General features: G+C 39.7%; 1 protein-coding gene across 3 annotated transcripts in view; it reads right to left on the bottom strand.

Moving 5' to 3' along the window:
• znf385b (zinc finger protein 385B) overlaps positions 1 to 22,022 on the bottom strand; it is an 88,538-nt gene extending 66,516 nt beyond the window's left edge. Inside the window, exon 1 of one of the 3 annotated variants that reach the window (XM_021317433.2) lies at positions 21,724 to 22,022. The gene's annotated coding sequence lies outside the window, so the exon portion shown is untranslated. The remainder of the gene's footprint in view (positions 1 to 21,723) is intronic. The other 2 variants (XM_036139038.1, XM_036139037.1) reach the window with 2 other exon arrangements.
• Between the last annotated feature and the right edge of the window lie 461 nt (positions 22,023 to 22,483).

Genomic DNA, 22,483 nt, shown 5'->3' on the forward strand with positions numbered 1-22,483 from the left:
TTACCTCTGTCTTCTTGGGCGGGACATTTGATACTGTGGAGTAATACATCTGACCAGAAGTAGCCCTTAAAACAATCAAGAAGTTTTAAAATGTTGAAGTTGATCCAGCTCTCTCTTGTTTCAGGATATGCCGCCTCACAACGCTCTGACTGTGCAGTTTATTTACTGAGAAGCAAAAAAAAAATGTGTTTTGTGCGTTCCGGGCATCAATCTCAACATAAAGAAGAGGAAAGGAAGGGTTTTGGATTCTGTAAAGTGTAAAGATGTTAAGTATTCCAAATTTTCCAAGAGACAGTTACTAGTGTCCTCCGGTATATTTGGTTGTTTTTATCAGGCATATTGAATGGACTGTTTCCCAGAATCTAAGAGTAGATCATGCTCAGATGAAGAGATGTGGTCCAGAGTGTGTTCATTTCAGTCTTAAATCCTCACATTCATGACATGATGTTGCGTGGTTTAAACGCAGCTGTAGGGCGGACACTAACACACAGAGAGAGACGGCAATGATGCACGTTGCGTTGGTGTTGTCTCAACCTTCACTTCAGGACACTGTGACTTCAGCTCCGTCTTTAAATAGCTGCTCTGCTCCGTCACCATGTGACTCTTACTGCTCAAGGTGAAGCTCCGCTCATCTTTTAAAATCGAGGACTGAACTGTTCACAAAGGCACCTCGGACCCCAGGGGCCCTCAGCACTCACGGCCAAACTCTCGGCTTCACTTACTGTACAAAGGGATGCGAATGAAACTATTTCACCCGCGGACACATTTATGAGCAGCGACGAGCACATGGCACTTTTTTCATCATCGCGTTGCTTCAAAGAGAAGCGTTAACGCTTACAATGCTGCATTTTAAAAACGTAGATTATATCACCACTATTAAAATACATTTGTTTCAGAATGTAAAAGCAGACCTATGCAATTCAGAAACTTTAAGCTATATAATCTTTATAATCTATATAATCAACACCATATCTGCCATCTATATAGATTTCAATGAATCATACCCATTAAAGGGTCAGATTGTATACGAATTATCTGTCTTTATATAATTATTACATACAGTATGTACACAATACACTAAACACACTACTATCACCCAGTGTTGTAGTACTCGAGTCCGGGACTCGAACTCGAGTCCGAGTCATTAGCTAAATTTAGAGACTCGTGACTTGACTTGGACTTGAGCACTGATGACTCGAACTTGGACTCGGACTCCTACATTCAGATCATTCTGACTCAGAAATTGAGAAACAGACTCGACTTTTTTTTTATATCATTAGGCTATAATTTTAATATGTCACGTAATAGCCTATGTACTACATAGGCTATTTATGACAGACGGTTATGTGCAGTTCTAATAAAGCACATTTAGGTTTTGCATTTCTGTGAGTTAAGAGGACAGGAGTGTAGTCATGATGAGCACCGCCAGAGTGAGTTCAGAAGGTAAATTATATATAAAAGTCCATAGCGGGCGCCATTAGGATGTGCCTATGAGCTGCGACACCACAGCTATGTGGATTTTTTTTTTTAGTTTAAAAACATGTAGGCTACGCTTACTTTAGTGCGAAACTTGGACTCGACTTGATCAATATGGACTCGACTTGGATCAATAGTGACTCGACTCGGACTTGACTCGGACTCGAACACTGGAGACTCGAACCTGGACTCGGACTCGAGGCATAGTGACTTGACTACAACACTGCTATCACCACTATACTAAGATCACAGCATGATAAAGAGAAGATTACAACAGCGTTAACAATATGTATGCTGCTCACTAGCAGTAAAGGCTGGATCTAATTACTCAGATTTTTTCCCCCTATATTTAAAAAGGGAATAAAAGCTTTCTTTTACTATTTTGTTCAGTGTATGTTCAACTAATGACTAATAAAGTTTTACATATTGTAGAACTCAATATCAAACTCTAAAGGGTGAATAGCTTGCTCTTTTTAGTGTTTTTAGGGTCTTGATGGCAGACCTTCATAAAATATTTTTTTTATTTTGATATAACATATTGAGCTAACGATAGAAATGAATGAATGAACGACAGCACAACATTTAACAAGCCTACACCATATATGGTAATTCTCCGTCAGGGTGTGGGAAGAAGGAGCTGCCAACTTAATGCTGTTTGCAGAAATCAGAAATGATCAACATCAGGTTAGGCGTACTAATTTCACACACCTCGCATGGAAACCACAGAGTGAAGCATAACCTAATAGAAGTAACTCAACATGGCTGTCTTATAATCAGGCAGGTAGCTGGCTGTGGAAGTGAATCAGCCTGTAGTCCTTTTGCTACACCCCAGCGCATACAGGCACAGCGTTGTTGTGCCTGTAGGGTCTGTTAAACTTTTCTGCTGATACAGACTTCAGCTTGTCTTCGTAATAAAATCAAGTTAGAAAGCAAGCTTTCGAACTTTCCAATTCACCAAATTGGAAAAGCTTTCTTTATACTGTGGTAATGTGTGCTTATTGCGATGGCTTATGGTGAAGTGACTGTGTGGCTGCAGACTGCTTTGTGTATGGCTGTGAATCTGTTGGTCATTAAAAGTGAAGAAAGGGGGACAAAGATATAGATGGGATCAGTGTAGAGGAAGAGTTGGTGTATACTTTTATACTTCTAGTCAGTCCCTCTCCGCAACTTTTCCCCTTTTTTCTAAGTATTCTGAGAGTAAGCTGTCATTAATTTTGACCAGATAATGAAGTAATATTTGAGTCGAATAGTTGAAATAAATATTCTTGTGAGCAACCAGTAATGTGTCCATGGCGGTTGATGGTTAATAATCCCACGTAAATAATCAGAGGCATGGGAGGTTGAAGTCAACCCTCCGCTGTTGCTCCTCTGTACTCTGAAGCGACGTAGTCATAGCCTCATGACTTATACAAGGATTTGCCAGATTCCCCGCTTGAGGATGTTATGTAAGCATTACAGCATGTCTGAGTGACCTGCTGACCATCTGGCTGGTGGATTTATGGCTAAACCACACCTGGGATCAGTGTGTTACACACATCCTTTCATGCAGTAAACACACATTGAATGGGTCTGGCTAAAGCTTGCAGAGACAGAAGAGTTCACTGGACTTCAGCCATGGAAGATGCCCCCTGTAGTAATTTACTAAAGAATAAAACTACATTTATAAGGCGCCAAACCCCACTGATTTGTCTATAAGCGAGAGATGTCCGACACCTATTTCCCTTGTGAGGCTCTGAATGAACTCTGCAGTGATCCACTCTACGAGTCCCTTAGTTCCACTAAAGCAGGTGGATTTTTCAAAGATCACGAGTCCTGGATAGGGTGGGCTTGACTATTGATGAAACATTTTGTGAATGAGGCGATTATTCATAACAGAAAACCCACCTTACAAAAAACCTGACCATTTCTCAGTTATCCAGATCATCGCAACAGCAAACAGGCTTAAATCAGAGGCAACCAGACTTTCACTCAGTCCTTTCTGAAAACTTTGCATCACCTATCCAGGAGACTTTGTCAATTCAATGCCGCCTTGCACTTGAGCAACCTGCCGCTTTGGCCATATGGACCTCCATGTGCTTAAAAACAGCTTCAATCGCTGTTGCTATTTTGTTTTACTGTTCTTTATTTGTAGTTTTTAACTTGTATCATGCAGTGTACTTGAGTGCTATGATTATTATTTATAATGGTCCGCATTCATTTTAAAAGATAGGATGCATCCTACCTCCTGCTCCTAGCTCCTGTTCCTTGACCCTTCATGAGGTCAGTGAGAACTTTGTCATGGGAAAGAAAGGAGCTTCAGACTGGCTGCGCCAATTTTGGACAGCCTTCAACTCATACGTCATTATGTGACGGAAACACATATGAGGCTACAGCCTTCTGAAAAAGAACTTTAAAGTGTGCACTCTCTTCTCTACCAACATTTTTGTTAATTTCGGTGAGGTGGGCTGTGCTTATACGTCATATCATACAAAGGATTGTGGGATTCATTATAGCGCCGTAGCACCAGTAAGGGACATCATGAGGTTCCTCTGCTAAACAAACTTTGATAGGAAGGGTAGAGGCTCCTATTCCTACCTCCTTCTCTACTCAGTGTACTATTCAGACAGCACTTATCATGGTAAACACTGACACACTTCCGTTTGGCTGGAGAGTCCTTACCCAGAAGACATTTTTGGATGCAGCCATAGACCAGATGTTCTATTACAGCTGCTGAGAGATTACCACGCACAGCATACTACATCTGGGTTACCCAGCAGGCTGTGTAGGATTTGGTAGGACATTATTGGTCAAGCCAGAAGGGGATTGTGGGATTGGGATCATAATCCACAGATAAATATCTGTTGGTGTCTGCGTGTTTGAGTTTTAGCTCAGCTGGTATAATCTGTGGTCTAATAATAGAGATTACCACTCGAACACTTCTGAGTGCCTGTCGTCCGATTTACCCCCACCTCATCCCACCCCTGTCTGGTGGACATGTATAGAACATACTTTTCAGAAGCCTGATATTTCTTTTTAAAACATCTGGGGGTTTTCTATTTTATGTCATACTCAAATTTTCTGAAACACTGAATTTGGAGTCATCGAAATGTATATATATATATATATATATATATATATATATATATATATATATATATATATATATATATATATATATATATATATATATATATATATATATATATATATATATATATATATATATACATACACTTTGTTTTCCTATTCAAATAATTCAGGAATCATGAGATGCTCTCAAAATGTTCAAATTCCCAGTGATCCCAATGCTTTCCAGCTTCTAAATAGATGATCAAACTTTGGTGTGACGTCGTTCCCATCCCAAAACGTTTTACTCTTTTACATTTTTTTTTTAAGAAAAAAAGTGTTTTAAAAAGCTATAGAGCTCAAGCTAAAATAAAACGTCACTTGCATAGAGTTATATTGTTAGAGGTGTAGATGTTACTTTGACACTAGGAACCTTTTTCCTTAAAGCCCAGCATGTAGCAGCATCACTCTCCTACTCTCCTGAGAGGTGCAACGTGGTACTTTGCTCTGGGCTCAAATATCCAAACATCTGCCAAATGGACTAAGGTTGATGCTCTACTGAGAAATAAACCCATTGGCTTCGAATTTCTTTGCACAATTCTCAACATCACCACTTATTTCAGTCATCTTGATTAAAAAAAATCTTGATGGTTTCCACATAGATCCATCATTTTTGACATCAGAGGACAATTGAGTATATTTGTCCTCTGAGTATATTTGGCAAAAGGTTTGACACACCCGTGGCACACTGCTGGTCCATCATGGCAACGCTCACTTCAAATGTACCACGCTGTGCCCACATCAGCCGTCCAAGCAGGAGCTGCTAAGGACCTGAAGCCGCAGCCAGAAAAACATTAACACAGGCCGAAAGAGGAGAAGACGTCTGTGACATCACTTCCTTCTCAAAATGCTGACTCATCAAACATTCAACAGCTGTTCCACTCAAGTAATGGAAGAAGAAACGTGAGACAAACGCAGAAACACACACATTGGTGCACGGTTTTGGTGTCTCCTCCTTACCAAAGGTATTTCAAAGCACAAAGTGAAGCTGAACGCTGACAGAGTGACATTACAGAGGACGGCATGTTGACAGTGGAGGCGTGTCTCAGTTTCTATTAAAAGAACAACATCACCTTGACATTTAAAACAGTGTGACGTCGTGTTTGACTTGATTAACTTTTCTGTCCCTTTCCTGCTGATGCAAAGAAGTTGTTTGTCTTCCTGATTGACCTAAAGTCGTGGCTACACGGAGCCAATTTCCAAAGGAAAAACAAGTGTCCATCTTTTTTCAGTTCGTTTTCTTTGTCCTCTTCCTCACAATTTTCAGTATTTATTTGCTTTGCAGACCGTTTGTGTTTGCTAAATAAATGTGGGTCCTAATTCACCATTGTTTGTCACAATCATAGCTGTTTTAAACGTTTATTATTGCTCTGACTGCAGATACGAGCACGTTTATGCAATTAAGTATTAAGCATGGGTCAGAGTGAGATTTTAATCGCTGATCCCCTTGAATAAAACTACTACAGTATAGAAAATATAACATGATCTAGTTTTATTTAAAAACAGAAACGTAACAATTATCTCTACAACAGCTAAATATGTTGATCATTACAATTGCGAATAGCCTTTGATATTTATCCATTATTTTCATACATACAGGACTGTCTCAGAAAATTAGAATATTGTGATAAAGTTCTTTATTTTCTGTAATGCAATTAAAAAAAACATGAAATGTCATACAACCCTGCCTCTCGCCCAGTGAACGCTGGGGATAGGCACCAGCAACCCCCGCGACCCCATGAGGGATTAAGCGGTTTGGAAAATGGATGGATGGATGGAAATGTCATACATTCTGGATTCATTACAAATCAACTGAAATATCGCAAGCCTTTTATTGTTTTAATATCACTGTTTATGGCTTACAGCTTAAGAAACCCAAATATCCTATCTCAAAATATTAGAATATCATGAAAAAGTATACTAGTAAGCTATTCAACTAATCACTTGAATCGTCTAATTAACTCGAAACACTGCAGGGTTTCCTGAGCCTTGAAAAACACTCAGCTTGGTTCAGTAAACTAAATCACAAGTATGGTAGTGGTTAAGAGACGACATAAGATTCTCACAGTAACTGGTGTACTGACCATGGCATTACTGTCCTTGATTGGCCTGCCAATTCCCCTGACCTGAACCCCATAGAGAATTTGTGGGGTATTGTGAAGAAGAAGCTGAAAGACACCAGAGCCAACAATGCAAATGAGCTAAAGGCCGCTATTGAAGCATCCTGGGCATCCATAACACCTCAGCAATGCCACAGGCTGATTGCCTCCATGCCACGCCGCATTGATGCAGTAATCTGTGCAAAAGGATTCCCAACCAAGTACTGAGTGCATTAATGGACATTTTCAAATGTTTGACTTTGTTTTGCTGCTATAATTATTTTTTACTTGGTCTGAGGAAATATTCTAATATTTTGAGATAGGATTTTTGAGTTTTCTTCAGCTGTACGCCATAATCAGCGATATTAAAACAATAAAAGGCTTGCGATATTTCAGTTGATTTGTAATGAATCCAGAATGTATGACATTTCATGTTTTTTAATTGCATTACAGAAAATAAAGAACTTTATAACAATATTCTAATTTTCTGAGACAGTCCTGTAGACACAAAAACATAAAAATTTCTCTCTCTCATTTAAATAATTTTTTTGTGCTTGTAGCTACTGTCCTGCATTAATTTCTTAAATCATGAACTGAATATGAATAGCCACAAATTATGATGATTACCAGATATCTACTTAACTTGAATAGGATGTTCGCTTGTCTTTCCCATTTTGAAAAAAAAAGTGGCTCTCTTTCAGACTTTTGCACCAAGGAAACGGGAACTCATAGATGGCTAAAGAAAAGTTTGTAGAAACTCTGGTCAGCTTAAAAAGTAGAGTATAAATGAAAGATTGGGATTTTTATTTTAAGGGGTTTTATAAATCGTCAACGAGATAAAGTACATGTGGAGGAAGCTGTGTGTTAATTATCGCACAGCTTGTTTCAGCTGCTTCACGAGTTGCCTCTGATAATTGTTGGTGTGAGCTTATTCCGACGACAGCTTAAACAATGTCGCTGCAGTCATTCACTTCCTCAAGGCTGTTATTCACTTTCTAATTTGCAGTTATGATTTAATGTGACGTTTTCTATTTGGTCATGGCTACAGGGAAAGCCCAGCGCGGCAGCAGTGGCAGGGGATCCCTCAGGGAGGTGGGTGTCAGGATGGGGTCACCGTGGATTAGGCCTCTCCAGCCACGTCCCACAGATGCTCGTTCATATTTGCATCTGGTGATTTTAGGATGCCAACCTGGGGCTCTATACGCTGTCATAAGGGAGCAGTGGTGGTTCTGGCATGAATTGTGTCCTGGACAAGTCTCTCCTTCCTCTACACATGCTCACTCCCTTGATTAACCCCATTCTGCACACAAATAAGTATTTACTATGTAACTTATCAAAAACACCAAAACTATTAATCTGATAGTGAAAATTGAAATAGTTGGATAGCTGCATGGATTTCAATGTTTTGGAGTCTTATTTATTTTTCTTTTCAAATTGTCACAGTCTACATTGCTATTACTGGCAAGAAATAATTCAAAATGCTGTTTTATACCTTTTTTTGCAGCATAGATTGAAGGTTTCTCAAATCTGAAATCATCATGCTGTTTGTCCTGCAATTGGCTGGTTGCCGGTTCGATCCCCCGCACCGACGGTCTCAGTAGTTGTGTCCTTGGGCAAGACACTTCACCCGAATTGCCTGCTGGCGGTGGTCAGAGGGTCAGGTGGTGCGGGTGCGTAGCAGCCTCGCCTCTGTCGGTCTGCCCCAGGGCAGCTGTGGCTACTAACATAGCTCACCACCAAAAGGGTGTGAATGACTAAACTGTAGTGTGAAGCGCTTTGGAGGTCATCAGACTAGTTATAAAAGCGCTGTACAAGTACAAGCCATTTACCATTTACCATGTTGTGGTGTTACCGAGGACCCAAAGTGCAGCAGGAGTGACGCAGAGCCATCATGAAGAGTGGTATTTTTAATAATAAACTGATAGCTTACAGACTCGGGTGACATAAACGGGACACAACAGGAGCTTAAATAATGGGGGAAACAGGCGAGTGACAGGAAAGCTATTTAACTGACACAGGTGAACTCAATGAGTGGAATCACAAGGTGGAAAAAGCCTAAACAGAAGCGAGAAACCTCATTCATGACCGAATCAAGACAAAACATTCAAGGTTTGCGACAGAAATTGTTATTTATATAAGTCTGATGACTGTGATTTTACCCATCTGAGATCTGGTCAGTCTAATTAAATTAATTTAAATTTAAATTCTCTAATTTAAATTCAAATTAGAGATGGTCAAAAGCTGTCCAGACTCATTTAAAAAACAGGGAAGTAGTCCTTATTTGTACTGGTGCATGATGTTGAATTATTCACATGGAGTCACAAAGCCTAAAAATACCTTTGTAACCTTTTACAGACTGAAAGATGTCAGTTGGTATGTTTCCGATCATTTCTTCGCTTTCTTTAACTAATGATGTGTTAATTTTTGCGTTTATCTTTTAGCCTACTCCATGTTGCTAGACAGGTTCTGTTTAAATAATTTCCTGATTCTACAGGTTTAGCAGAGTTCAAAGTTAATACATGAATTACCTTTTGTAAAGCAACAATCACCTTTTCACAGAAGATCAGGTTGCTTTAGATGTTTTTTTTTTCTTTATTAGATAAGACATCATCATTTCATGACTACATTTAGCTTTTACTTTGGTCATCTATGCCTAATACAGTATTAAAATTATGCCTGTGTAAATTCTCAATTGTCTAAATCATGGCAACAGAAAACAGGCTTATGTCGAAGACAACAGTCTGGTTGCCTCCTATTTAAGCCTGCTAGCAATACTAAAATCAGTTTCAGAATTTTGAATATCGAAGTGTGTGAGATAGCCTGGTCAAAGTGGCTAAAGAAGGCAGTAGGCAGATGATGTCCAGTGTAGCAGGTGGTTTATTTACAACAAAAACAGTGAAATAATATTTACAAAAATCCCCAAAAATAATTCAGAGGTTAACATGGCTCAACACATTATAACTGAACTTAAAACAACCAAAATTAACGTGAAGTGCACTCAGCTACACTGACCTGGTTCTTTCCTCCCTCCTGAACATCTCAAATCTCTCTTTTTAAATACCTTGATGTTCAGGCAGACAAAATGGCCTCCATTGGACTCTTACATAAACAGGTACCCCTAAAACAGTTTTCGCTTGAACTCACAAATGTTACTTTCAATCCGCTTTACCAACATCTTTTTAGAGTATGGCTATAACAATATAAAATTAAATCCACACAGAATGACTTCACACAATGCCTAAATCTGACCCCATGAAATTTAAATAGTTGTCTTTCCCCCTCTTCGCCTGGTCCCTTCCTGTGACATCAACTCTAACAGGAAGCTATAATTGCAGGAAGAGGGGTAACACTTCCTCCTGAAACACAGGTAAGTAAGGTAAGTTCACCAAAATAAAATGTACAAATTAAATGACAAAAGAATAAATACCGACTGGAATTGTGAATTGATTTAAACCAAGATGTTATAGCAAATCTGTAAAAATGCAAAACATAAACAAACCTAGGATAGTATATGTTTGCAGACAACAGAATAAATAAGATATGGCTAAATCAAGTAAAAAAAGAATGTTACCTGAAAATATATAAACTGATGCCAATGGTGTTCTCACCCACTTTGCCACAAAGTGCAACAAAAAAGCAACAACAGAACAAACCTGCAAACGGGCAAATGTGTTTTTTTTTTCTACAGCACTGTACATATACATTTTCATGTATGATTTAAACTAAATCTAAAAACATCCCCTTAAGGTTCCTGTTTCGGTTTGACATTTTTTAATAAACTAAAAAGAGGCTACTCTGTGGCAGAATAGCCAACTCATTTCTGTAGCATCATCTGCCTTTTAGGTTAGTCATCAAAATTAGCAACAATCGTAATGCGTCGAGCTTTTCCCAGAACGGCTTCATAACGTGATTATCACTTCACCTGTGTGCGATGCTAATGTTGTGGCAACACATTACTCATTTAGTCCTGCAAACGCACTACTTTAAGCGTGTTAACCGAACACAAAATCTGATTAAACACCAACACTAAGCAAGTAAATGTGATCCTGTTCTGCTTTAACCATTGAATATTTCTAAAATGAATCTACAATGAAGAAAGCTAGATTTGAACAAGAGCAGCACCAGTTTTCTGCTGTTTGTTTGTGTTTTTTTTTTTAAGCTGGCCAGCTGAGCAAGCAGGCCACCTCTCCCATATGTGGACTGTTATGAGCACAAACACCAGAACATAGCGATGGGGATTTAGCCTCAGTGCCTGCTTTGCGGTAAAATGTGAGAGTTGCACGCCATTTTCCGACCCAGACTGCTGCAAACACGGCGTGACAGGCGAAACGTCTCACGACTTCCAGTAGCCTCCCAGGTGATACCCAGTTGTGCAGGAGTGTGTGTCGCCATGACCTTCACAACCTTAGTGTGTGTAATACCTCAGAGATGCGAGTCGTGAGCAAGCACTTCATCACTGCCATCCTATTTACACACACACACACTCTGGTTCACACTAGCTTACAACTCCTACTTTAACGACTTCGCCCACAATACAGGAAGGCACACCTTTTATTGTGTCTAATTGTGTTTTTTCATAATAATCGGCCAATCATGTTTCATTATTGTCATCTCTTCCGTTTTATCACATGACAGGCGATTAATTAAAAATATCCTGAGACAACATGGGGAGCAGGTGCAGAAGACACACACTCGTGCGCAGGTAGCTCCATAAATCACAGCAGACAGAATGGGAGTAATGAAGTGGCTCGCTGTTAGCACTCCATACTGTAGGACCCAGCAAACTACCTACTGCACGTACAGCAATGGTCCACGTGTCACTGCTGTGCTGACATAAAACTGCCTTTGAGGGGAAACAAGTTGTTTCACACGAGGTTTCTGTTCATGATCATCAGCCTTCAATCTGGATAGCTGGTTTTAACACAACTTGGAGATTGCCTTTAACGGGGCATGAGCCGGTTTCAGACGTCGAGGTGTAGGGAGGTTTCAAAAGTCAGGCTTTTCAAAATTTGCTAAAACTTCACACCATAAAACTCCTTCAGACGAGATGTCACAGAATGTAACATAAACTGTAACTGTGTAGTATCTCTATTGAGCCCTCGAGGCAGTCTTTGCAAAGATTACTAATCAACTAACATCATTGTTACCTCTTTTACTTTTGTCCCGGATTAAGATGTTCAGTTCTGTTTACACTGTATTTTGATGATGCTCCCTTTGCTTGGATTTTATTTCTACTTTACATTGTTTCATTTGTTTGGAATTTGGATGTTTTCTTTATTTAATTAAATCCCTTTTTTTTTTGTTCACGTCAGTCGCTGCTGTTTTTATGTGTTTTATAAATGAAGTTGGCCTGTTAGATTTATGTTTGTCTCCGAAGAGCAGAGCAGCATAAACCGTATCCTTTTCAGCTCAGTAAAAAAGATTATTTCAGATTACTTTCCCATACAAGTCCAGGTAATGTGAAAGCACAACTCTTTACTATGCAAGCCCAAAGCTACAACAAAAAAAAAGCAACGTGGGATCCTTCACTTGAAAGCTGATAGATGGAAAAAAAGGATGTAACCTGTTTCAAGCTTGGGTTTTGAAATACCTCTAGCGTTAAATTGTAATGTCAGATGAATTGATGACAAGTAATCTATTGGTGTCAACAAAATGGGCAGCTTATGTTAAGATAAACTCAAATGTTTCTGATCACAATGCTAAGTTTAGCTCCTTGATAATTATGCTAAGTTAAACCCCATGAATCTGATCACTATCCTAAGTCACATGAATCTGAACGCTAAGCCAAGGTAACAGCTGACCCCCATGTTTATGATCGATCTAGTAATGCTGCGTTCGATTTGTCTTCGACAGTCGTAATTTCCGACCTACAAGTCAGAGATTTCACCTGGAACAGCAGGTTTAGTTACGAGTCGGAAACAGGATCATACCCGACTTCTGCATTCATGATGGGAGCCTCTCATAGAGTAAAACTTTTTACTTTGACTATTTTTATCAGCTCTCTATTATTTATGTGACATTTAGGAAGTCGTACATAGTGTTCCGTGTTCATAAGACGGGATGTTTCAGTCCCGTTTACATGTGCATAACAGCATAGAACAGTGTTTTTGTCATAGTTTTTTTTTTTTACAACAGTGGCTAAAATAAAGAATCATGTTCAGTTGCACATTTGAGCACGGCTTAAAAAACAAAAAAAAATTTCACAATAAAATGTGACTTTAAAACACATTCTGAGGCTCAGGCTGGCTGTATTTGAACATTTAACAATGGGGTCCATGTTTTTTTTACTACACGAGGTACACAGGGACACAAAAAAGGCGGAGATGACGTAATCTATGACTGGCCAGTTCTGAGCTAAGCGGAAAGCAGCATAAGCTAACAGCTGAGACTCGTGTTTCTGTTCGCAATGCTTAGGTCCTTTTACCATCTCAACAACTATTAAATCTGTGTGTTCAAAATCAACGAATAAAAGACTGCAGCTGGTCAAAATGTTGCTTTAAAATAAAAACAGGTGTGAAATATTTGCGCAAACAGAACAAGAACAAAGTTGTTAGCTGAGCTCATTAATTACACCTGCTTGCTGCTATCTGTCCACACACACACACATAGATCTCAGCAGATTTAGAATAGAAACAACAGTTTGTGTGAGTGATTTGTTTTTTTTTTTCATGTATGTGTGCATGTGCTCTCTGCAGGTTTCCAAACTAATCTGCCCTGACGTAACAACATGCTGCTTCCCAATCTGCCCACTGTTGGAGTCCTGGCACACAACAACACACATGCAGACATTGCGAGTAGGGATGCTGTCATGAGCTATAAATAGGTAAAAATTGATTTATGTGGAGGCGAAAAAGAGAAAGTGTGTTACAAACAGACAGATCTACCTTTACCGTACAACTACCAGCTTGTTACTGTGAGTTTAGACTCAAACTTTTAAGAGCAGTCTGTCAGTTAAACATAGACCTGAAGGTTGGCACAATCTAACAGCGGGTTAATCTCTAACATTTGGGCATTATTGTCTGCCGATGATTTAATGCTTTCTATAAGCACGGTGGGATGCCATAAAAATAATGCCATCTTGCATAGCTTTACTATTGACCAACAAACAGCTTAGTGGCAGATTTACTTATTTATCTAACAGCCAGTTGTTTTCTAATTTCCATGGACAAATGTATCTGCAGTATTAAAATAAAAACAGTGCATTTATCCAGTCCCAGTACTGCCTTTTAACAACACTGGCTCAGAGAGGTCACATGTGGCTTCAAGAATTTAGACTAAATACAAATACAAAATGAAAGACCACACCAGAATAAAGGGGGGACAAACAGTTTCGGTAGATACCATGAAAATATGAGATATCATGCGGAAAAAAACACACATTTGTCCTTAAAGTGAAACTTTTGTCTCCGCCAGGAAAATCTGCATGAAATCTTGAATTACAACAGAGTCTAAAATGTTTCATTTAGCTAGGTCATGTCGGAAATAGTCACATGTAAGCTTTGTCTGCAGTCATACGAGCCATGCTCTGCTTGTGGTGAATAACGAGCCAAGTTACACACCAAGGTTCTCGAGTTACCAGTCCATCTACATTTCTATCCTCCCCTTTGGTCATAAGTCATGGATCACAAGTGAAAGAACGAGATCCTGGACACAACTGGCTGTAAAAAGCTTCTTCTACAGGGTGGTCAGGAGTCAAGCTTAGAGATAGCGTGAGGAGCTCCAAGAGGGATCTTATTGTAGAGACGATGCTTCTACGTAACAAAAGGAGTCAGCTCTGGTAGGTCAAGCATCTGATGAGGATGCCTCTTAGTGTCGCCTGAGTTTCCCTCCTGATCCTGTTACTTTCAGAAGTTGGTCTCAGATGAGTGGAAAACGAAGGATGGACGGGTGAATGTTGAGAATAAAGATGAAATGACCCCAACAGTAAGAAATCCCCACTTATTCATGTTATTGATCTAAAGTAAAAGCTTCCATGTCTGTTCTTTAACTTGTTTTTGGCTTTGTACCCACATTGAAAACAGATGATTTAAAGTAATTTTCCTATACCGTAAATCACAGTCTGCTTTATTGAAATGTGATTATTAAATCATATCTCACGGCAGGAGGTGACTTGGAGTCTTTGTGATGTCATATCCTCTGGGTCAGCTGACCCAAATGATAATCAGAACCTCAAACGATGAAACAGGGCAAAGAGACAAGGTTTTCAGGTTATCATATTCAATGTAAGTTCAATTATATGTGAGATCTGAGCATTTCTATCACAGTCTATCACCATTATTCATAACAAATGTTTACCTTTACATACAGAACAGTGCAGGCTGATAAATCATAGGAAACAGGACCACATAATCCCAATCCTTAAACCTCCCCAATGGCTTCCCACCTCACTCCGTATTGAATACGTTTTCCTAACTCACTCAGCAATCCAGCTAAGGCAATGCTCCTTACTTCCCTAACGAACCAGTCACTAACCAGACGTCAGCACAGTCCCTCTGCTCCACTATTTCCTACCAGCTCTATCCCCCCTGGACAAAACTGTGCACCACGGGCAACAGGGCCTTCTGCTCTGCTGCACCTCGTCTGTATGAACACCCTCCCCGACCATCTGAGCAACACCACAGACTACAGAGACTCTTAAATAAGAACTGAAGACCTTTCTCTTAAAAATACATTTCGACAATGTAAAATCTTTTTAATTGTGCTGCTTTTGGTTCTCGATCTATTTTCTAGTTGTTGTTTTTTTTATATTGTCGCGCTTTTAGATTTGAAAATGTAAAGTGCAGTACAATTCAAAAAACATGTTATTTTAATATTATTATTACGATTATTAACTACAAATAAAAATAAACTGACATCCAATGTTTAAGTACATGAGAGGAAGGGGTTTGTTTATGGGTACAAAGTCAAAATGGAAGTAGAAAAGGAAGAAATAGCAACACGTGGGTACAAATTGGGTGTAATTTTCACACCAGGCCTACTTTAAATGCAGAATGCCCGGATGCCTTGTGAAAGAGCATTTTGCTTCTCCCCAGGCTGACAGCAGCGGGGCCAGTCAAAGCAGGTGAGAAACAAGCCGACCAAGGAGATCAGCGAGGCAGCAAGAAGCTAAAAGGCGTGACTGACATTACTAGCAACAGGAGTTGCCCCATCATCATCATTACAGGCCTGACGCACTGACTTCTGTGGTCATGAAATCCTTTCCTTTATTCAGTCTGTCTTGTGTTGACCAACACTGTAAGGTTTGGCTCATCCACAAAACAGGCTAAGCCCAGACTGAAACATACAATTGGGTACCTGTGCAACTTCTCAGTTATCCGGGTCATGGCAACAGCTAACAGGTTGAAATCGGAGGCAACCCGTTCAGTTTTTCTGAGAACGTTTTGACACCTAATTCTGCCGGCTCACACTTGTGCCGCCTGCAGGTGGAGCGCTGCTGTTTTCAAGCACATGGAGGCTCATCCTAGCCTTACCTGCAAGCTGAATGCTCGCAGTGTTTGCGCGTTCACAAGCACACAGGAATCCATCTTGTCCCACAACCCACTCAAGCGTTCACAACCAAACCAAAAATTATATATATATATATATATATATATATATATATATATATATATATATATATATATATTGCAGCAATATGACTGTGATGAAAGCAAGATCTGCACCTACACCCAAACCAAAAAAAAAAACATGGCAGTGCAGGAGGACGCTCGCGTAGCTGCTGCTATCACATCTTTTCTCAGAATCCATGATTTTTGTCTTTGAGAGAAGAAAACTCATTGACTGGCTTACCTTCTTGTGGTTCCTCATGATGTCTGCTGTTTACGACATTTTCATTTGATACCAGGGTTAGTTTAAACCAACTTTTGGTAGGTGGGAACTAAGTGTAACTTCTCCCAATCAGCCTGGAAAGTTATGCTGAATGTCCTTCCTTTCCCTAAACGGATTTGATGGGAGAAAACCCAGATTGATAATGTGCAGAACGCAAAACTTTATCACAATATGGCTGGCCACGTTAGATTTGCCAGGTTACACAATTTGGCCCTTGAAAAAAAGAACAGCAAGAAGTGCTTTGCACATTTTTCACTGGCATAGATGTTTGTGCCTACTTACGACACTTTCATTTGATACCGTGATTGGCTTAAACCAACCTTTAGTAGGCGGGCACTAGGTATCGCTTCACCAATCAGCTCATACAGCTCTGCTGAATGTCCTACCTTTCCCTAAACGGATTTGATGGTAGAAGACCCAGATTGATAATGTTTAGATACTTAACCAATAGTGCTATACATTATCATTCTGGCTTGCCAGGTTAGGCCCATCCTCCAAGGCGCAACGATTAGGTCTGCAGAGTGAATCAGACTTTCCCTCCATCTAGGACTGGATCAGGTCTAGGGTCAGAAAAAGGGCAGCTAATATCTCTGCAGACCCCACACATCCTGAACACTCACTGTTTAGACTTCTACCTTCAGTTTGGTGCAATTTGCAAAAAGCACCCATCACAAATACAGTTTCTATCCTCAGGCTGTCACTCTGAAGAACACAATGAACCCCTTACTGCCTGAGCAGCCAGCTACACTACTGTGAAGCAAAATAAGCAGGTTTTCACTACAACCACCTGCCTTCCTTTTTACTTTATTTATATGTAAGCCAATGAATTGTTGTAAACACACATACATGTACATACTGTTTATACATGTAATCCTTTATTTCATTTCCTCTAAAGCTTATGTATTTATACCTAATGGTTGTATGCTGTGAGCACTTGAAACTGAAGTCAAATTCCTTGTTTGTCACACAATTGTGGGCAATGAAGCTGATTCTGATTACTCTGGTACCGAACTTCCATTGTACCTTTATTAATAAATAAAGGAAATGAAGAAATAAAGGGGATGAAGAAGGAAATTAACATCCATGTAAACTTCACAGACTCTAATAGAACCATTGAACGTTAACTTGCTCCTACCCGAGACTGCAGGGGCTCCTCCTCTGTCACTGCAACACAAGACTTCTGCTTTAATCAAGGTGAAAAGTGCCAATTAGAAAAGAAGGCTAACACAAACTGTGAGACGGTCCAAGCATCCAATCAAAGAGCAGCAGCACAGCAGGAAAAAGAATGAAGCACTGAAAGCAGCATGGAGTGATGGAGGGAACAAAAGGAAACGTAAGAAGGGTAAAAAGGACAAAGTGATTGATGTCCAGTTCATTCCCCGTGGGGTAAAAAAAAATCTAAGAAGAAATACAGAGCTGAAGAAGGAAGGCAATAGGTGAGGAACAGAGAAGAAGGAATGATGAAATGAAGGAAAGACTTGAAAATATTTGATGACGGGAAAGGAAAAAAATCTGTTTCCATGTAAGTTTTTGTCAGTAGTTCAAAAGGATGTGTGCATTCAGCTCAGACATCAGTAACACAGTTTTTCTGCCATGAAGATGTTGTTCATTTTCACCCAAGCAACACAATGACAGGAGCGTGTCAATGTGTGCGTGTCTGTGTGTGTGTGTGTGTGTGTGTGTGTGTGTGTGTGTGTGTGTGTGTGTGTGTGTGTGTGTGTGTGTGTGTGTGTGTGTGTGTGTGTGTGTGTGTGTGTAAAATGAAGCGTGTTCAATACACACCGGTGATCTTTTAGTATCAATAATACAAATGAATTACATCTACATGTTTGATTAATAGACCAAAGAAAAAAAATGCAATTCTGCCTTATAATGAGAAGGAAAATAACATAGGAAGACTCTTTATTACTTAGTGATGTGTCAGGTTTGGATGTCAAATATGCAAGAGTTTTTTTCCAAAATTCCCAAGTGGAGATGATGTCATCCTATTAAATTTTCTTTTCATCAAATTTTTCTAATTGTTATAAAGTTTACCACTGAAAACTTAGGGTAACGTCCTAAGTATGTGTGTTTGTTAACTAAAAGCTAAAAAAAGAATAAAATACAGATTTAACTTTATGAAGTTCTATTTAGATTTCACTTTTATATGCAGTGATATATTGTAAAATCCTAAAATGTACTTAAATACACCAAACTTTCTGTTGCAGTATTTAGCTAGTGAAAATACCCGATGCTTTGCTTTGATCTTAAAACTTTTTATTTTATTTACCAAAGAGTGTTCACATGGAGAGGACAAAATCTTTCACAATAGAATAAACTGAAGACAATTTATCCACACAGGAGTTCAAACTAATCACATTTTCTGACCTCAGCAAGAGTCAAAGGAGAGACTGGAGGCGGCCTTATTCTTCACTGGCCGCCATCTTGTACAATACACCGATCTGATTGGACATCACTGACACTCCTCTGCAGGGTGTGATAACAAATGCTAAGATTGGAAAAAAAAATAATGCTTCACTATAATATCAGAATCAGTGATGGTGGTAACTTTGTTTCCTTATTTCACTAAAGAACAACTTTTTTTTTTTACTTAGGATAAATGTGTCAGCTGTTAAGTTGAAGTATGTTTATCAATACCACGTTAACCAAAGAAATTGCAATATATTCAATGCAAGTCGGGAATATTTATACATATTATATATTTAGTATGAATTTTCTTATCTGAATTCAATTGTTCGTCAATAAAATTGGGTCTAACGTCCTCCGCAGGGATTATCTCACGTCCCAGGCTTCTAAAGGCTTTCCAGCACATTTGGTAAGTTGAAGACTAGTGGTCAAGTAAACCTTACCTACTTTGGTTATAGTTGCTCAAGGCTTAACATATTTTTTCACGTCCATGTACGAAAAGCTGGACCTTGAGGTTGTATTGTAACCCCGCTTCTGTCCGTCTGCTCCAGGGCAGCTGTGGCTACAATGTAGCTAAAGCACTTTGAGGTCCTCAAGACTTCATAAAGCACTAATACAGGCCATTTACCATTTGTTATTCCACTCAGAGATGTACAGATCTCACTACAAGCCCCTGTGTTGTAAAAACCCACTGGTTTATACAGTTTCTGCTAAGATGAGGAGAAGGAGGTAAGAACCCAAAAGAAACAACAAAGTGATTTCTCAGCAAAAATCACTTTCTGTATCATCGTGGTCCCTGAGAGATGAATTCTCCGCACTTGGAAAACAACAAATCACCCCACTCTGTAATTCCTTAAAGGAAAAAAAAAAGCTTTACTGTTGTTGTTTTTTTTCTTCTACTCATCATCCTACTTTTGTTTTCTTCATCTGCTGTGTGTTTGGTGCCCCCCTCTGACTCGCTTTATTAGTGTCCCTGCCAGCCTGGACAGGCGAAGACCCCTGGCAGGTCCTGGTGGGCAGGTACAGATCATCACGGTTACATCGCACAGACTTTGCAGTTGAGACAATGTTAAAAGCAGACGTGGAGTAGGATTGTCAAAGGGGTATTTTTTCTAAAACGTTAGCGAAAGGTAAGACAGTCTGAAACAACAGGGGCCGGTTTCTTGAAAGAGTTTTGTGCAGTAGGAAAGGCAAATGTCTGCTATTTCATGTGGAAGCCTGATAATGGACCAAAGGCTCTGTAAAAAAAAAAAAAAAATGTAACATACAGTATGCGGTCTGTATGTTGGACCAGTTTACATGTTGAAACGGCATCATTTGCCTCACATTGTAGTGCAGTTTGAAGCCATGGTCTAATAAAAGGTGTTTTGCCTATGATCCTCTGAAAAATGGCAACTATAATACTCCTATAAGGACAAACGTTAAGGTGGTAAATTATAAATATGTAATAAATATGTAAACTGCTCACATTGGTATTATTTTTCTTATCATGTTGAGCTGAAACAAAGAACTAAAGACTGATCAGCCCATTTTCTCTCCCCTGTTAGATTGTATCTCCATCAGTGCTGCGTGAAGTGGAAATGTGTGCCCCACAGTGCAGAGGTGCCAGGGTGGGCCCAGTGACCTGTTAATATAAGGTCTCCCTCTTCTTTCTGTTTCTGATCATTTCAGATGAAGAATTGAAACTAAAAACACAAATAATTCAGCCACAATTGTTTGCACTGTTGCTTCCAGGTAATCCGTGCTCCTCCAACTATCTAAGAACTCGTATGATAGGTAAATTGGCCTCTCTAAATTAACCACAGAAATTAACAAATTAATTTGTTACGAGTGTTGTGTCGATATGATCATCTATACTGTGTGTTTCTGCGATGGATGGAGGAACATCATTTACTTTAACCTAAACATTAGATTTTTTGTTTTTCTGGGTTAAGGGTTAATTTTTAATAAATCCTTCACAAGAGATTAGACACGCTAAGCCATTTTTTAGGGTTGTAAACTGAAGCATGCTGGATCAAACCCATAACCTGACCATGTTGTATTGGATCAACCCGGGCATAGATCAGTGTTATTTGACCCAGGAACTGAATAGGCTATTTTTCACCCTGAAGTTTTTACTATGTGACCTCTAAGTCACTGACTTTGGTATCTCTGAGGTATTTTTCCCAATTAAAAAACTAAACCAAACCAAAAAAAAAAAACTCTTGATGGTTTCAGGTTCTTAAAAATATATATTTGTTCATGTATTTGAAATAAAAGAAGAACATAACATAACACAATGGAGTTTTTGTGATTCCCTAAAACAAAGTGCTGTTGCTTAAACAAGTGGGGTAAATATAAGCCTGTAGCACTTATTTATTTAATTATTTTATGAAGAGGTTACCCTATCATTGTATTTTCTGATAAAAAAAAAATGTAGCTTTGATCGTACTGATAACACTTAAAACTAAAATGACACATATAACACCAGATATAAGACCATTTGTATTCTTATTCATGTAAGAGGATTCAACCTTTGGCAGCTTCAAAAGACAGAAACGCAGAACTCATATTGGATCATTCCAGTGACAAGGGACACAAATCAGCAAAACACAAAAACACACACAAAAAATATATATTATAATTTCAGGCTTGAATTATTTAACAGGCAAGCACGATAACAATAAGGCAGTATCATACTGTGGGCTTTTAAAGCAGCTGCTGCAGGTGACCGGCTCACAGCATAACCTTCAACTAACTCAGAAGAGAAAGGGGGGGGGGGGTAGAGGTGGAGGTTATCGGAGAAAAGACAGCGCGCGCGGTGCCCTACCGGAGGAAGAAGATGTGATGGATGGATGAAGAAAGTAGAGTCCTGTTGGTTTGAAGCGCTCAACTCCGCTCGCGCACAGCCCCAGCTGCCTGGCCGGTCACTTCTGATCGATCGCGCGCCGATCCGCGTCTCCAGCCTGTAGGTTCCGCGCGCGCTCCGGCTGCTCGGCCATCAGTCCGTCAGCCCGTCAGCCCTCAGGTATCCGGAGAGAGCCGCGCGCTCTGCGCCGCACAGAGAGCAGCGCGGGTGCACTGCGCATGCCTGGCCCCCGCCTTCACTTACGCGCTGAACAAATAGATACAGGGGAATGTAATGTATTTAGAGGGAAACACACACACACACATGCAACCGCGCGCACATAGTACAAGTGAAGGCATATTTAAGGAAGATGCACAGTTATACCTATTCTGTGTGTGAACTATAGGAGTCCTCCGTTGTTTGTTGTCTAAAACTGTAAATACAGGCTGTGGCTCACTCTGTTTTGTCTTCCTGGTGTTTACTGTCAACTCAGTTGTCCATACGGTCTGAAAGGTGTCATAACGAGGGATCATCTTACTGTGCTTCTGGTTTCCGAGTGGGTTTACTGGGTGGTCTCCTCCGTGCCATTTCACTCGGACTGACCCTCGGGTTATATAATCTGGTTTTATTTTAGATTGCAGGAGTAAATCTGTGGCGCTCAGTTGAATTCTTGTGCATCTCCAAAAAGGCTCCCAGCAGCTCATGAACATTTATCATAAGTGAAATGGAAATGGGAAGAAAA

This window comes from Fundulus heteroclitus, chromosome 7 (assembly GCF_011125445.2).
Source record: "Fundulus heteroclitus isolate FHET01 chromosome 7, MU-UCD_Fhet_4.1, whole genome shotgun sequence".
Taxonomy (NCBI): Eukaryota; Metazoa; Chordata; class Actinopteri; order Cyprinodontiformes; family Fundulidae; genus Fundulus; species Fundulus heteroclitus.